We start from the raw sequence: 17,873 nt of genomic DNA, 5'->3' as shown, positions 1-17,873 counted from the left end.
ACAAAATTAAAATAGTAATCTTATGAAACAAGTATATAATGTAAAATTGTATAACATTATAAATGAGTTTCATACGCTATTTTTCTATTGTATGACAGTAGAAATAACATGAGATTTGTAATTATGTGTAGTTTGATATCATGGTCTATGAAAAAGGAGGTTGCTGTGACAAATCTGATATATTAAATATTATAGCATGGCAAATCGTTTCATAGCATTAACTTTATGATACAAGTTATGCCTTCTTAATAGAATTCATTACGTTTTAGTTGTCATGGTAATATTCTACAGCATTAGTACGATAATGTGGCATAAAGCTAACGATTAATTAATTGTATAAATAAAGCTGCCCTAAATAAGGGTTCGAATAGATCGGCCTACTAATCAATTCATAAAGAATAATCATGAAAACCAATTGTGTGACAATTTGAAAGGAAAAAGAAAACATTAAGATAAATGATACGAAAATATAGGAAATCATTTACAATAAAAGTTTGTTGGGTACAAATGAGTACTAATTATAGCTAAGGATGACTGTGACAGCGTTCATTTTCATCATTAGTAGCCTATCAATATTCGAGACGCAGACTTCCAAGGACGTCACATGATAACAACTAGTTTACACTTCAACTAATCCCAGTACAAAACTTACTTTCAATTCATATACGCACGAAGCATAGAATACTGAATAGCTTCTTCCTCAAATACAGTGTTGCAATAACGCTTGGTTTTTTGTAACTGTCCCGTACCGATACGCTTCACTGGCTAGTGGCTACAACCCGTACAGATACTACCTCCTTCACAATGTCTAAAACACGAGTGAATGAATTTTCTCGCGTGGAAACAAGTAACTTGAAATGCAGTGTTTAAGTACTCGTATTGTTCATATTTCGAATTGCACAGAATTGAAATTTCATCTGTTTGTGTTGGAAATTATTTAAGTTATCACGTTAAATATCCAGTTAATCTAAACATTTGTCCCATGTTCAAATGAGAAATTGGTAAACCATATATGTATAACGTAAATATCAACTCAATTTATTATTGTAAGTAGCGCTACAATTAATAAAAACTTGTATGCAGCATTTTAAACAAAATTCTATCCCGAGTGCACTAAAATAAAATGCACTTAACACCAATTACTGTACATATAAAGGTAGGTATTACGTAAAGTCAGTTTAGAACGAATATGGAATAAATTATGACAGCAATTTTTAATAATTTAATTGAAAAAGAAACATGAACAATTCAGGAAAGAATACTCTCGTCGGAGGTCCTATCAAATCATCGTTTTATCCTATTATATGCTCAAACGTAATTGAACCCATGCCATGGGAAAGTAAATGAGATTGGGAAAACATTAAATGGCTAATGGATGCACAGCCAATTATATCAATTGTTCGACCAGGTTTATCAGGGAACCCAATTAATGATACAGATACAAAAGCAACAAGTATCAACTGACAATGTCTTCAATTAAAGGGATTCCAAGATCTCGAATGAAATTAGAGTTTACAAGTGCGCTAAGGATTCCGCATAGTTTTGTAGTATACCGAATAAATATAAGATCGAAAACAGACGGTATCCAGGGTCTAGATTTTCTGAAAATCATAGTTGATCCTTGATATAGGAAGCTGAAGGTTGAAGACGAAGAAAGACTGGGTTATAAACTTGACAAACGACTCCACGAGTTACAAAAAAGGTAAACGTAATTAACTTTGGGATGGCCACCCAAAATAGGGCAATGACTCTAGTGCAACAAACATAGAAAGCGAGTCACTCGAATCAAGTAGGACACAGTGAGAGGGAAGAGTAAAAATTTCTTAAGGGGACACTCAACTATATTTGGAACTTTTTTCCTATCTGACCAATCTTTTTCAAATTTGGAGAAAAAGTTTAATATACACATGGAAAGTAACATGCAAAATCTCAGATCATTAGATCCAATACTTTTCAAAATAAAAAAATATTTCAATTTTTAATCAATCATTAATTGAAATATCACTTTTAATTATCATTTTTTATTTTTTGGCTTTGTGCATTTGACTCTGACTTTTTAATGAATAGGGGAAGAATTCTGCGTATTGATTTAGTTCTGTCACGTAAATCAGTGTAGAAATTTAATTTTTCATTTCTATGACACTTTTTCTCCATTTTTAAGTTGAGTGTCCCCTTAAGAGAAATCCATAAACCAAATCGCAGTAACGAAGAGTTTGTATTCGAAACAGCGAGGAAGGTATTGTGCGCTAAGAAGAGAAGAAGTGCCCTTAGGATCGGTTTGTACAACTACGACCAGGGTAGGGGTAGCCACTAATGAGAGAAAAAAGGACACGTTTCAAGACGGTGTTCTGATTAGTAGGGCTAGGATTTTGATGACCTATAAATTATGAAAAAATGTCCTAAAAACAATGCATTTATGACCTAAAAATCTTTCAAAAATGCCCTAAAAATTGTTCTTATATAATTGGCTTAGTAGGAAAAGAGATTTTGTACTACTTAATATTTAGACTAGTAATTAAATTAAATTCTACGAGTAGTACCAACATTTAAGTTTATTTAATTTTATATAATTTTTTGTAAGTGGTACTCTTTAATTAATTCTTTTACCTGATGTAATTTCCATGTAGCTCACCACAAGGCCACTCTTACTCAGAATTAGCAGGTATAGAGGAATCTATATTGAAAGGGTGGTTGGATTGTACTACGTTAAAATGGCAATATTTGTGTAGAAAAACGATTAAAATATTATACAAAATAATGGGTATTAGCCATAGGCGTAGTTTGATCGGTTAAGGCGCTTGCCTGCCGATCCGGAGTTGCACTCGATCGCGGGTTCGACTCCCGCTTGGGCTGATTACATCGTTCGGTTTTTTCCGAGGTTTTTCCCAACTGTAAGACAAATGTCAGGTAATCTATAGCGAATCCTCGGCCTCATCTCGCCAAATATCATATCGCTATCACCAATTCCATCGACACTAAATGACCTCGTAGTTGATACAGTGTCGTTAAATAACCAAGTAAAAAAAAAATTATGGGTATTAATGGAGAAAATATGTAGACAAATATCAAAGGAAATAAACATTATTCTATATTAATAATGAGGATTTATGGCCAAAATTAAATGAAAATGCCTCAAAAATGTCCGAATAAAACAAAAGATGCTCTTATGAGTTGAAACAGGCAAAAAAATTCAACAAATATGTCTTAAAACACTAAAAATACTAAAGCAGCTATGTTTCTGGCTTACTAGAAAAAAGGTCCAATTTCATCAAAATCCTAGCCCTACTAATTAGTCTCGAGCCGGTGTGTTTCGAAATGACTTATGTACAGTAAAACCTGTATTAAACGATCACTGCTGGTTCCATGAAAAATTAGTCTTTCAGAGGGGTGGACTCTCAATAGGGAGAATTATTTTACACAAATATTGGTTAAAGCGTTTCTATGGTAATCAAATAAAAACATGGGGAACTTTTCTAACAATAAAAGCTTGAAATCGGAACTTTATTTCTTATTTTACGTTATTTTTACAATTTTCTCCTTTGATTCATTACACACTCCGCTTCACAAAATCATGCTTAACTTTTTTTGATTTCGTTTTCACAATCTAATTTTCTAAACTATCCTTTAACATGTTAAAAAGTTCATCTGTATGTTCTCCATAATCTTTCAGCAGTGTCGATTGTTGAATAAGGCTTGTTCTAGTCACATTTTTTCGAATTGAAATTCTCTCTTGACTTCGTCCTCATCATCGGTGGGTTGATCACCGGATTTTCTAATAGGTAGGAGGAAGGAAATATAAATTATTGCACTGTAATTAACAAGTAACGATTTGATTTTTCTGTACAAAACGAAAAGTAAAACCGTCATATGGCATGACAAATCTTACCTTCCAAGAAACTGTTAAACAGCGGAGCAAATAACCCTTTATCATACCTCGGAGGCCGTTTGCAAGCGGTCATTGTACCTTTTTCCAAGCAAGCCCCAACATTTCTTAAGGGATTAAGGACAGAGGTGGGCATTCATCGTGAATATGGCACCATTTAGAACTTAACCAAACATCATTTTAACATCTAGAACACGAATTACTTGGAATTTATTTAGGTTACAATAATGTAATAAAATACTAAATAGTAAATTTTTTAAATACAGTATCGTCTTTTAAAAAGGAGAAATTAAGAAAATTGCTGCTCAATCACTGGTCGGTGGTTGGGGAGAGAGGTGGTCTCTTAAAAGGGGTGTGATTTACATTGGTTTTATGGATTTTTAATTCGGTTCTTTAAAAAATCGGTCTTTAGGAGGAGTGGTCTCTCAATAGGGGTGGTCATTCACACAGGTTTTACTGTATAGGGGAGAGTCGGGTAGTATCGGACATCGGGTAATATCGGACAGTGCGTTTCTTTCATCTACCACCATATGATAGTACCTGAATGACATGGTTACGTTTCTCTATGCGACATCACAGAAACGTAACCATGTCAATCAGGTACTATCATCGTGTGGTAAATGAAAGAAACTCACTATCCGATATTACCCGATGTCCGATACTACCCGACTCTCCCCTATGTTGCTAGAATACTCACCCATGTTGACGTAAATGTCAACTGTCAACTAGTTAACTGTATCAGCAAAGGAATGAAATTCCCAAGAGAAAATAAGATGACTTGTATGGTGAGAGATTAACGAATGATTCCTAATAGATAAATAGAGTATTCCATAATATCAGTAATATTTCTGTACTGATATAAGCCCCCACGGAACAACGTTTTTCCTAAAAAGATGACATCCGCCGAACTTTGTCAGAAACAGATCCTACAAGGATGCTGCTCTTTAGATTGAAAAGGAAATACCACTGCGCCATTTGAGAAGTACGCCCAAAAGGAAAAATGATTTCGAGACCGAAGATCAAATCTTACGCACCGCTTAGAAATTGAACGAACCTTCCCAGATAACTAAAGCTACTGACGCTCAACATGAGATCGACTGTCTCGATGTACTAATTAAAATTCCTGATTAGTTGTTGAAACTTTTACGTTCACTGATTCCTCTACAGCACTCAACGTAGTTCAACGAGCAATATATCTATGTAAAAGTTTCTTAAATTCGACTAACTATAAGTTTTCTAAATGTACAAAACATGCTGATTCATTGGATATGGAAGTCAGTGCAGAATATTTTTATTTCGTAATTATAGAAGAGATGCAATATTATATTTCTTAAGAGAAAATTGCGTAATTAATTCTGTCGTCGATTTGCAACATGTCCGAAATAACAAAATCGCAAAAACTAAACAAATTCCAGAATTTGGGGCATCTGGCCGACATATACGGCTGACTACTAGGATCCAGAATACAAAGCAGAGGTTAAATTAAAAATAAAAGACAATGTGATTTGTGGAGAGAATACGGAACAATGATAAATTTAAAAATAAAGTACAATTTGATTTTGGAGAAACATGAGATGAAAGTATAATGAAGACTAATGAAATGAAGTAAAAAAAATATTATGTAGCGTTATACAAGTGATTGTGTAAATAAAATGGATAAAGAATCTCTCAATACCATTAGACAAATTTTGTTAATGTCCTCATTTGAAAATTTAAGAGAAAGGAGAATGGTTTTGGTTGACTTAAATGAAGTTCCCCTAGCGCCAAAAAGAAGTCCTTTCACTTCCCATGTATTAACGTTAACAAATTAAAATGTTCATATATATTTTTCTAATTAGATCACTATGGATACATACATACATACATACATACATACATACATACATACATACATACATACATACATACATACATACATACATACATTCAGGATCCATGAACATTTGAATCTTTTAAGTCTGTTATGGTTTTTTTTTTGCGATTTCCCAACACTCTGTTATTTTGGACTTATCCCCTTTTGCAAATCGACTACAGAATTACAGGGGATAGTTTTACTTTCTCTGTCCCCCAGACGTAGCCACATTTTCAGCAGCCCAACTAAGCAGTATATCTGTTCTATCTGCAGAAGAACCAAGAGAGCTGCCGGTTTCTGCAATCAATTGATCGTCGCATCTGAACGACCTCTGATTTGGTATCGTCCATTCTAGGACGATTATTGAGTAGCCTATACTTTGTAAAAGAACAGCCTTAATCCCAATATGAACTGAAAATGGCCTCGTCTAATTATTTCTACGTTCATAATTAAAGATTCTGGTACCCTAAATACATTCTGCTAATTATAATTTCTATTCTCAAAAATGTCAATCACTTCACATGTAATGTAACATGTAACTTGATGATTTCACAGGAAACACAGATTATGTAAATGGTAAAATGAAAAATCTCAATAAGTAAAATTTCTTTCATGAAAATGTTAAATGTTATGTTTTATTTAACGAGCTCGCAACTGCAGAGGTTATAACAGCGTCGCCGGATGTGCCGGAATTTTGTCCCGCAGGAGTTCTTTTACATGCCAGTAAATCTACTGACATGAGCCTGTCGCATTTAAGCACACTTCAATGCCATCGACCTGGCCTGGGATCAAACCCACAACCTTTGGCATAGAAGGCCAGCGCTATACCAACTCGCCAACCAGGTCGTCGTCTTTCATGAATGTGTGGATGAATATCCTAATCATATCAGTTGTCTTACTCAGATTCATGCGTATGCTTCAGGTATAACCGAAATGTTCGAGAACGCAAGATGTCTGATTTTGCTCTTCCATGAGAGATAGAGCAAGTTGCTACAAAGGACAAGCAATTACCGGGGATGTCTATACATACATTCCAACTGTGATGAAGTATGCGAAGACGCAAAAGAGAAGCATTCTTGTTAGAACAGACGAGTTGGGAAGAGGATATGAAAACGTCAACATTTTCAGTTAATTACATTATAATTACAAGTCCAAATCTGAGTGGACATTCATTTCATGTTATTTTGTATTTCCTGCAGATCAATGATATTACAGATATACATCAGCTGATGCCATGCAACTACGAAAACGTGAAATTATGCACCTGTGTACTAGAGAATTTAAAAACTTGAAACAATGGAATTCTATCCAATAAGAGTTAGTAGCAAAAAAAAAAAAAAAAATTGTCACAATCCTGGTCTTATTTCACAATTTACTTGAGCGTTTCATAATGCTTCCTTACTAAACTTATTCCTATAGTTATCCTCTAGAATGAGAAATTGTGACATTTAAAAAGCGATCACACAATTCTTAATACATCTATAGCCAGAGTCTTGAATCCTTGTTTTAAAGTTTGCACATTCTTGCAATTTCTTTCAGTGGTGAGGTACACGGTAACACGACGGGAACTGTTCCATGTTTGGCTTAACAGCAGAAAATAATCATGGAATGAGGAAGTTTTTAATCACTGTGTGAATGTTTTAGGCCTTCAAATTATTCACATGACATCAAACATCAAGTTAAAAATATATTGGTCACATTTTTATCTAACCCTAACAAACACACTGTGGATGAGAACGCAAATCTAGTAGCTGGACAAAATTAACCATTTCTCTGCATTCTAATGGATTGTTATGAAACTTTGTACAGACCTTATAGGTAGCACATATTTTTTCTGTACAAACTCTGATAACTAGAGGGCAGATGTTGATGACCTAAAAGTCTACTTAAAATGATCATTAAAATGCCCTTAAACTAATGGAAAAATGACATGAAATTAAAAGAAAATGACATTTAAATATTATTCAAAGTACTCGCACCACAACTTCTTAAAAATTAGTCACCTTGTTTCAATGACTGCCCTGCAAATCTCGGAAAGACGAGGCAACTTCCTGGAATTTTACTAAGATAAAGGAAAAGAACATGCAACAAAATGAAGGTTTTAAGGGAAAACTATAGATTTTAACGAGGGTTTACAACGTGTTTCAGTCGGGGTGGTCCATGTCAGTGCCTTCATTCTCCGTCTCCTCCTCCTTCCGCGCTTCACTTTTGTTACCAGATCGTCCAGATGAGGGAGTGTGAATGACAAAACAAATTGTGGTCGCAGTAGACTTTTAGGTCATCAACATCTGCCCTCTAGTTATCAGAGTTTGTACAGAAAAAATGTGTGCTACCTATAAGGTCTGTACAAAGTTTCATAACAATCCGTTAGAATGCATAGAAGTTATTAATTTTGTACAGTTAAATTTGCGTTTTTGCACACTGTGTGACACACTGATCAGAAGGAGAATTCCTAGCACAAGGGCAAACTCTCTGCAATCTCTTTCGTGTGTGCGAGTAAATGTGATACATATTCCAGTTAATGATCGCTAAAACAATTTATCAATACAGAAACATGTGCCATTGAGACATAATCTTTTTGGAAAAGAAGGGGGACATTTGTACCCCAGGGTATAACTACCCTGTAGCACTGTCTCTATTCATTTATAATCTAAGGAAATATTTTACATTAGAAAATCTTCAAAAAAGGAAGATAATGAGTTGTAAAAATCTATTTGTCTAGCAGAAAGGGAATTTGCTGATATAGTTATGAACTTTTATCAGACATCTGCAGATGTTGACATGCACGTGGGCACACATCACATTTTTCAGTAAGGCTATGGCCAGACGAGCTGTAAATGTCGCAGGTTTTCTGCGACAAATGTAGCTGCCGGAATTGTCGCAAAATGGGTGGCCAGACAATGCTACAAATGTTGCTCAGTTTCTGCGTTAAATGTAGCTACATGTGGCCACAAGACGTGCCACACTAGCGACATTTGTAGCCTAGTTCTTTTACAATTTGCAGCACTCAACAGTTTTATGATTACAAGTTGAGTCCGTTGTTCTGACTCCATATATCTACACACTGAGAATTTCAACCATTAGAAAAACGGGTTTTCCTTCAAATTTGAGAATGCCTTTCTCCCGTTGTACATTTCATCCAACAGAAAACAGACTTTACGTTCTCTTAAACTTTATAGATCACGTTTCTCGGATTAATAAATTTCGCAGTTTCCTGGGCAATCATCAGCACGAAAACTATGTGCAGTTGGTTGAGACTTTGGTAAACAAGTACCGTACAGCATAACAGACTGCAGGATGTCCCTCAAAGTCCATATCCTGGATTCTCACCTTGGTCAATTCAAGGAGAATATGGTAGCATATTCGAAGGGGCAAGGTGAACATTTCCACCAGGATATAATAGATTATGAATGTTGCTACCAAGGACAGTACAATGAGAACATGATAGGAAACTACATTTGGGGGCTAATTCGTGAAAGTAATGTGCATGAACGTAAAACTCCAAAAACCACTCATTTCTAATACAGAGTGGTCTGTGGCATTCTCTACGGCATTTGGCAGCAAGCAGGCCCGGCGTCAGCGATTGTGAATGGGTTCACTACAGTCGCTACGAGTCAGCTATTAAAATTACAGTATTCATATTGTTTACTAACCTTGACTACATAAGATGTTGAAAACGGTGTCCCTCTGCTATAACACATTCCTGACATCTCCAAGGGAAATGCATTTACACGTGCAAGTTCGTCTTCTGTAATTCTCTCGATTTCTCGTACAATACTGTCTTTTTTATCTCACGGATTGTGTGCGGATTGTCTTTGTATAGGCCTACTTTTTTTTTTAGACTTCCTCATTAATAAAAATCGCAGGCAGATAAATCGGGATACGTAGAGAGCCATAATCCTCTACTAATAACCATGTCCTCGAATATTATTTCGCTTATCAAATTCAATATTTTGGCTGTTGTATGGACAGTTGCTGAATCCTGTTGGAAATAAGCACTCTGATATTCGATATCAATTAACTGTTCAAAAAATGGATTGAGTATTTGTGTTCTATATCTGTACCATCGAAAAATAAAGGCCCTATAATCCTATATGCAGTTATAGCGCACCATACACCAACTTTCTCATCATGTGAAGGTGTTTCATGAATGGGATGAGAATTTTCTGTACTCCAGTATCTATTGTTTTGTATTATAATATGGTCATGTAAGTGAAACCATGCTTCATCTGCGAAAATAATTACTGTAGGATCCACAACACCATCGGCAACACTTTGTAAAACTCAGTTACAAAAATTCACATGACTCACATTATCCCTAGGCTGTAATTCATGTAGGCCTACTATTGTCACTCTGTAGGGGTTAAATTTAAGAGTTTTAGTCGCTCTAAGTGCTGCGGTTTTCAAAACACCCATTTCTTGTGAAAAACAGAGGAAAGATTTTCGAGGAGAATGTTCCACCTATCTCATTGAGTACACTTGGGTTTCTCTTTCCACATTTATTCAGAACTGACCCCGTTTCCCTAACATTTTAAGAGATTTAATATAGTCGTCCTATGTGGAACGGGAACACCAGGAAATTGAGTTGCAAAACGTCGTCGCACAGTTTCACAATTCTTCGTTATCGAGTAAGTAACACTCAACAAGATAAATCCTTTGTTATAATGTAAACTTTTGCGGTGCCTTATTAAACCACAATCGTCAACTAAAGGCTGGTCCACAATGAACCAGGAACGGAAACAAGAACGAGAACGGAAATATTGTTAAAATAAATGTATTTAAATGTGAGCATTCACAATTAACTATTGTGGGCTCATAGGCAACTGTCAGTTGCAATGTGACCATTTGCCGTCGCCTTGAAGGCAGGGAAAGAGAGAGAAGACAGACAGAGAGAGAGAAAAACTGTAGCTTGCGACTGTAGCAGACCCCGTTCACCAGGAATGACAAGCACTGACGGCGGGCCCGCTTGCCACCAAGTGCTGGAGGGAATGTCACAGACCACTCTGTATATTGTATTGGGGGCGCGCTTCCGTACAGGGGCAGTGGCATTTCTCTAAAGTTAGAATCCAGTTTAGGTGTATGTGTATTAATCGAAAAAAATGTCACATAAACATGTGTTCTATTCTCAATATTTTCTAGCCTCTAATTTTTTATTAATACACACACACACACACACACACACCTAAACTGGGCTCTAACCCTAGATCATATTGTAGATAACCTAACCTAACCTTACAGGAAATACCACTGCCCTTGTACGGAAGCGCGCCCTCCGAAGGACCTAGAGTTCATTAAGTTTATTAGATAGCGAATGGACATTTGAATTTAAGATATTAATAATATTACCTGTTACACTGACATTCTTGAGATTTCTTGCCGAAGATGTGGATGGAACTAATCCAGACATTCTTAGGCCACAGCTGCTTCCACATGTTCTGCGTACAAAGACGAATAATGTGCGATACTTAGATGATAATTTCACAATACAAACCACTGGAAAACTACAGTACATGTCAAAAAAAAAAATTATTAAATTCTCTGTTTTTGTTTATGAATTTCGTCTATACACGAGTGGAACAGTTTTGGGCAGTGTCGCCAACAAGATTTTTAAAAACCCGCTATGACAGAGTGCAGAAACCGCTAAATGGCTAAATTGTCAATGTAAAACGAAATTATTTTGCCATTGTAAGTGCTAAAAATACCTGCTAAAACTCTATATCAGCATAAATTTTATCCGATAAAGTAACACAGAAAAACGCCAGATCTAGCGGAAAAACTGCTGAATTGGCAACATTGGTCTTGGGTAAATCTTGTATGTTGCTCTCTCAAATCCACTGCTCAAATCTCAAGCTTCAACGATCAACACACAAACCATTAATGATTGGTCGTTTAGGTCTTTTGTGTTTGTGAAACACGTCTGTCCATCGTTGCTCAGAATTTGGATTATATAGGCACTTACTATGACAGCACTATTAACCACTTCCTCATTAATCTTAACTCCAAAATCATTATGATTACTTTCCCTCTTGATATATTATTCGAACTCGGACTAACTAAAGCGGTTGTCTTTACATTCATACTATGAAGATACAGATGATTCAAACTCTGTATTCTGGGAAGAAATAAAATCAATACACTTTCCTAATAAAGCCACTTCTTGGTTATGAATAAAATCAACACACTTTCCTAATAAAACCACGTGCTGATTAAGAATATTAATTTTGTCACCAAGTTCACTTCTAGTATGATCCTTTGGTGAAAAAAAAAATGGAATAATACGAATAGCTATTTTATTAGCACAGTCCAGTATATACAGTCACGAAGCTCAATACGTAGGGAATATGCATCACCAGGATGCTACTATCACCTCATCACAGACAATGCGAAATAGTACCAGCACAGTTTATTGTCCCTAGTATCCTCAAGAACTCAAGCTTCCTGATTACATACTAGACTGTGTTATTAGGATAATTGTTTTCTAGACCTACAACATTACCATGTTAAGGTACAAAATAATGTACCGGTACTTACATTTTTGGATTGTAGCCGAGTCATACATATTATTATTGAATACAAAAAAAAAATTGAGTCTCGACCTCAATTTTACACCGAAAATAAAGGCCGAAAGTTCCTGTTCGCTCAAACGAGGTAGAAAAGATAGGCGGCATGGAGGAGAAGAATATGTATATCAATTTCGTGCATTTCCTTACTGATTCACAGAAAAAAGGCGAGTTTTCATAAGGTCGAATCACTGACGGGTTACCAATATCAAATCACTATCTCTTATTAAAAAGAACAAGACCACAAGAAGCATGGGGAAGTACTGTAATAAATATTTGCTTAAATTTGAAAATAAATTCTCCTACAACTCAGTCAGTATTATAGTGGTATAGGTATTAGTTAGTGCAATGTCCATTATTATGTAAAAGCACAAAGCAATGGCAGTACAGAACTTCTTTAAGTCCTGGAATGAAGTTAACAATTCCTATGCAAGAGAACAGTCCCTATTATAGTTGTGTATCAAGTACTCAAATATTATTCATCACAACAAGACCTTAAAATTCATGGGACTGTAATAATTATTGTAGTATGAATTTGTGAAATTTTTATCCATCAACTCAGATGGTATTGCAGATGTATAAGTATTAGTGTAAAGTCAATTATTAAGTAAAAGCTCGACAAAAAAAAACACTGTCTAAATTGTACAAGTCCTGACATGAAGTTCCCAAATTCAGTGCAACAATCCTTTCTCTATTCCAACCATCCAAAGATTACTATGAAGTCTTCAGTTTTATTCATACCAAGAAGACCACAAGAAGAATAGGAATGTAGAAAACAAACCTACGAAAACCATAGCCATTTCTTTTCATCATTCACAAAATAATAATTCTGAGTGGCCGGTCATAGAGTATCAAAATGAAACAATTCAGTATTCTAACAGTACAAAATTTCTTGGTATATGGCTAGTTGAACATTTAAAATGGTCTGTACACCTTCAGGAACTAGGGAAGAAATTAAGTAAAATTTGCTTTGCCTTGCGATTACTAACAAGAGCATCATCTATTGAATCTGCTCGCACATTGTACTTTGCATACTTTCACTCTATCCTAACGTATGGTATAATCTTTTGGGGTAATTCACCCAATGAAATCCAAATATTTAAGCTACAAAAGAGAGCTATTAGAGCCATAGTTCAAGTGTCTCAAACTACCAGCTGCAGACCATTCTTCAAAAAATTACATATCTTGCCATTACCCTGTATTTATATTTATGAAACCTTAAATTTTATCAAATATAATTTGCATAGCTTTCCTACAAATTCAGACACACACCAGTACAATACAAGAAATAAAGATAATATTTTTATTGAAAGTTTTAACACAACTCTATATAAAAACAGTTTCATTCATGCTGGTCTTCTTATGTACAATAGCCTACCAAATTATCTTAAAGAAATATCTGCACATCAGAAATTTAAGAAAGCTCTTTACAAAATTTTAATCAAAAATTGCTCTTACAGTATGAACGAAATTATTGAAAATTGTCATAACTGAATAGAAAAAGAACGCCTTACTTAAAAAAATTTTACTTCCTCTTTTCCAGATCCTGATTTCTTGAAGGATGTCTTCTCATGAAAGACGCGATGGTTGAAGTTGACTCCTGACTTCAAGACATACTGCAAACGGGTTTTATAGCCGAATTCGACCGACCTGTAGTTTTCTTCAATCAAGTTCCAAGTTTTTTATATTTGTATTTGTGTCGCATTTAATTATAGTTATTACTTTTATGTATATTATGTAATTAATTATTAGTCTGTAAATATGACATGTCCCATATCATGTACATGATCAGTGGATGTAATAAATGATTATGATTATGATAACTTGAAAAATATTTTTCTAACACTTGTATCCGTATTGTAGCTGTATAAATAATAATATAAAGTTAATAAAGATGTAAAAGTAAAAAACAAGACTACTGTGAGACATGTTTAAGTCTTAGAATGAAGTTAGATATCTCTATGTTACACTACACTTCCTATAGCAGCTGTGTATTAATAACACTATGAAGACGTCAATTAGTATTAAACAACAGCACACATGAAAGATACGAATGTATTGGGATTACAAACCTCATACAGTCCATTCTTGTGAAAGGACTTGCCTAATTTTTTTTATACACAGGTCTAAGGACTGAACGAGTTTTCAACTGACATGCACAATTACACAGACATTTAGAAGAGAACTGACATTGTTTAGGAAGACACAAAGGTAATTTCCTGAAACAAACAAGTTGTAAAGATAATCATACTTATATTAGTGTTAAAACTGTACATAGAACATTGAAGACAAAATAAGCTTAATATATGATTGAGGTCTTTCAAAAATTCATAAACGTGTAAGTCATACAAATAGCCAAATGGACAGAGTGACTCTTGAGATCACACTCTTCAATTTATCTTAGAATGAATATTAAAAATTCTTTTTCCAACAGACCAGTCTGTATTACAGCCTTATCACTATTAGTCTGCAATCAATTATTATGCAAAAGCAGAAAACAGCAGCAGGTGTATCAGATTTTCCATCAATTAGGTTATCTCTATAAAATACTAGAGCCTATAATGCAGCAGTCTAGGTATAAGTATGTTGTCGTCAAACATTATCCAACACAAGAAGACAACAAGAAACATGGGAAAGTAATACATCTTAGTATAAATTGGACAAATAATTATCAAACACAACAGTTAGAATTACAATGCTGTATAGGCTATGTATAAATTCAGTTAGCAATTTCTACACATCAATACTCCAGTTGTTTAAGTATCAGTATGAAGTCTCCTATCACTATTGAAGACAACAAGACCACAAGAAGAATGGGAATGTAATAAATTTTAGATTAAATTTGAAAAATATTTTTACAACACTTCAGTCGGTATTTGCATAAAATCAGTTAGCAATTTTTATACAGTACAGTTCATATTGCAGTTGTTTAAGTATCAGTATGATATCGCCTATCAATATGGAAGACAAAAAGACAACAACAAGCATGGTAAAGTAATGAAATTTAGTGTATATTTGAAAAATATTTTTACAACACTATGGTCGGTATTGCAGCTGTATAATTCCTTAAATTTCCTAGCAATTTCTATACATTACTACCCTACAGCAGTTGTTTAAGTATCAGATTGAAGTGGCCTTCATTATTGCAACAACAAGAACAGAAGAAACATGGGAAAGTAATAAAGTCTACTGTAATTAAAAAAAAATATATATATTTTTTTTTTTCCAACATTATGCACGTTATTGCAGCTGTGTATTTCCTTGATATCAATTAGTAATTTCTATACATTACAGTCCCTATTGCAGTTGTTTAAGTATCAGTATGAAGTTTCCTATCACAATTGAAGACAACAAGACCACAAAAAGCATGGGAATGTAATAAATTTTAGTTTAAATTTGAAAAATATTTTTACAACAGTTAGGTCGGTATTGCAGCTGTGCATATGCTTAAATTCAGTTAGCAATTTCTATACATTACAGTCCCTATTGCAGTTGTTTAAGTATCAGTGTGAAGTTTCCTATCACTATTGAAGACAACAAGACCACAAGAAGCATGGGAATATAATAAATTTTAGTTTAAATTTGAAAAATTTTTTCACAATATTTTGGTCTGTATTGATGTTGTGTATATGCTTAAATTTAGTTAGCAAGTCCCTATTGCAGTTCCTTAAGTATCAGTATGAAGTTTCCTATCACTACTGAAAACAACAAGACCACAAGAAGCATTGGAATGTAATAAATTTTAGTTTAAATTTGAAAAATATTTTCACAAAACTTTGTGTACATGCTAAAATTCAGGTAGAAATTTCTATACATTGCAGTCCCTATTGCAGTTGTTTAAGTATCAGTATGAAGTTTCCTATCACTACTGAAGACAAGAAGACCACAAGAAGCATGGGAATGTAATAAAGTTTAGTTTAAATTTGAAAAATATTTTCACAATATTTTGTTTACACGCTAAAAATTCAGGTACAAATTTGTATACATTGAGTCCATATTGCAGTTGTTTAAGTATCAGTATGAAGTTTCCTATCACTATTGAAGACAAGAAGACCACAAAAAGAATGGGAATGTAATAAAGTTCAGTTTAAATTTGAAAAATATTTTCACAATATTTTGTTTACATGCTAAAAATTCAGGTAGAAATGTTTATACATTACAGTCCCTATTGCAGTTGTTAAGTATCAGTATGAAGTTTCCTATCATTACTGAAGACAAGAAGACCACAAGAAGCATGGGAATGTAATAAAGTTTAGTTTAAATTTGAAAAATATTTTCACAGTATTTTATTTTCATGCTAAAAATTCAGGTACAAATTTTTATAAATTACAGTCCCTATTGCAGCTGTTTAAGTATCAGTATGAAGTTTCCTATCACTACTGAAAACAAGAAGACCACAAGAAGCATGGGAATGTAATAAATTTTAGTTTAAATTTGAAAAATATTTTTACAACAGTTAGGTCGGTATTGCAGCTCTGTATAAATTCAGTTAGCAATTTCTATACATTACAGTCCCAATTGCAGTTGTTTAAGAATCAGTATGAAGTTTCCTATCACTATTGAGGACAACAAGACCACAAGAAGCATGGGAATGTAATAAATTTTAGTTTAAATTTGAAAAATATTTTTACAACAGTTAGGTCGGTATTGCAGCTCTGTATAAATTCAGTTAGCAATTTCTATACATTACAGTCCCAATTGCAGTTGTTTAAGTATCAGTATCCTATCACTACTGAAAACAGCAAGACCACAAGAAGCATGGGAATATAATAAAGTTTAGTTTAAATTTGAAAAATATTTTCACAATATTTTGTTTACATGCTAAAAATTCAGGTTGAAATGTTTATACATTATAGTCCCTATTGCAGTTGTTTAAGTATCAGTATGAAGTTTCCTATCACTATTGAAGACAAGAAAACCACAAGAAGCATGGGAATGTAATAAAGTTTAGTTTAAATTTGAAAAATATTTTCACAGTATTTTGTTTACATGCTAAAAATTCAGGTACAAATTTTTATACATTACAGTCCTTATTGCAGCTGTTTAGGTATCAGTTTGAAGTTTCCTATCACTACTCAAGACAAGAAGACCACAAGAAGCATGGGAATGTAATAAATTTTAGTTTAAATTTGAAAAATATTTTTACAACAGTTAGGTCGGTATTGCAGCTCTGTATAAATTCAGTTAGCAATTTCTATATATTACAGTCCCAATTGCAGTTGTTTAAGAATCAGTATGAAGTTTCCTATCACTATTGAGGACAACAAGACCACAAGAAGCATTGGAATGTAAAAAATTTTAGTTTAAATTTGAAAAATATTTTCACAAGATTTTGTGTACATGCTAAAATTCAGGTAGAAATTTTTATACATTACAGTCCCTATTGCAGTTGTTTAAGTATCAGTATGAAGTTTCCTATCACAATTGAAGACAACAAGACCACAAGAAGCATGTGAATATATTAAATTTTAGTTTAAATTTGAAAAATATTTTCACAGGATTTTGTGTACATGCTAAAATTCAGGTAGAAATTTTTATACATTACAGACCCTATTGCAGTTGTTTAAGTATCAGTATG

At 33.9% G+C, this 17,873-nt stretch overlaps 1 protein-coding gene across 5 annotated transcripts in view; it reads right to left on the bottom strand.

Annotated features, from left to right (window-relative positions):
- Hexim (Hexamethylene bisacetamide inducible) overlaps window positions 1–17,873 on the bottom strand; it is a 215,254-nt gene that overhangs the window by 63,979 nt on the left and 133,402 nt on the right. For 4 of the 5 annotated variants that reach the window (XR_011332944.1, XR_011332947.1, XR_011332946.1 and 1 more), the window contains one exon: window positions 11,082–11,170. The exons of the other annotated variant lie outside the window; for it this stretch is intronic. The gene's annotated coding sequence lies outside the window, so the exon portion shown is untranslated. The remainder of the gene's footprint in view (window positions 1–11,081; window positions 11,171–17,873) is intronic. 5 annotated transcript variants of the gene reach the window in all.

The sequence above is a fragment of the Periplaneta americana genome, chromosome 7 (assembly GCF_040183065.1).
Source record: "Periplaneta americana isolate PAMFEO1 chromosome 7, P.americana_PAMFEO1_priV1, whole genome shotgun sequence".
Classification (NCBI taxonomy): domain Eukaryota; kingdom Metazoa; phylum Arthropoda; class Insecta; order Blattodea; family Blattidae; genus Periplaneta; species Periplaneta americana.
The sequence above is the reverse complement of the archived record's forward strand: the minus strand, read 5'-3'. Positions and strand labels throughout refer to the sequence as shown.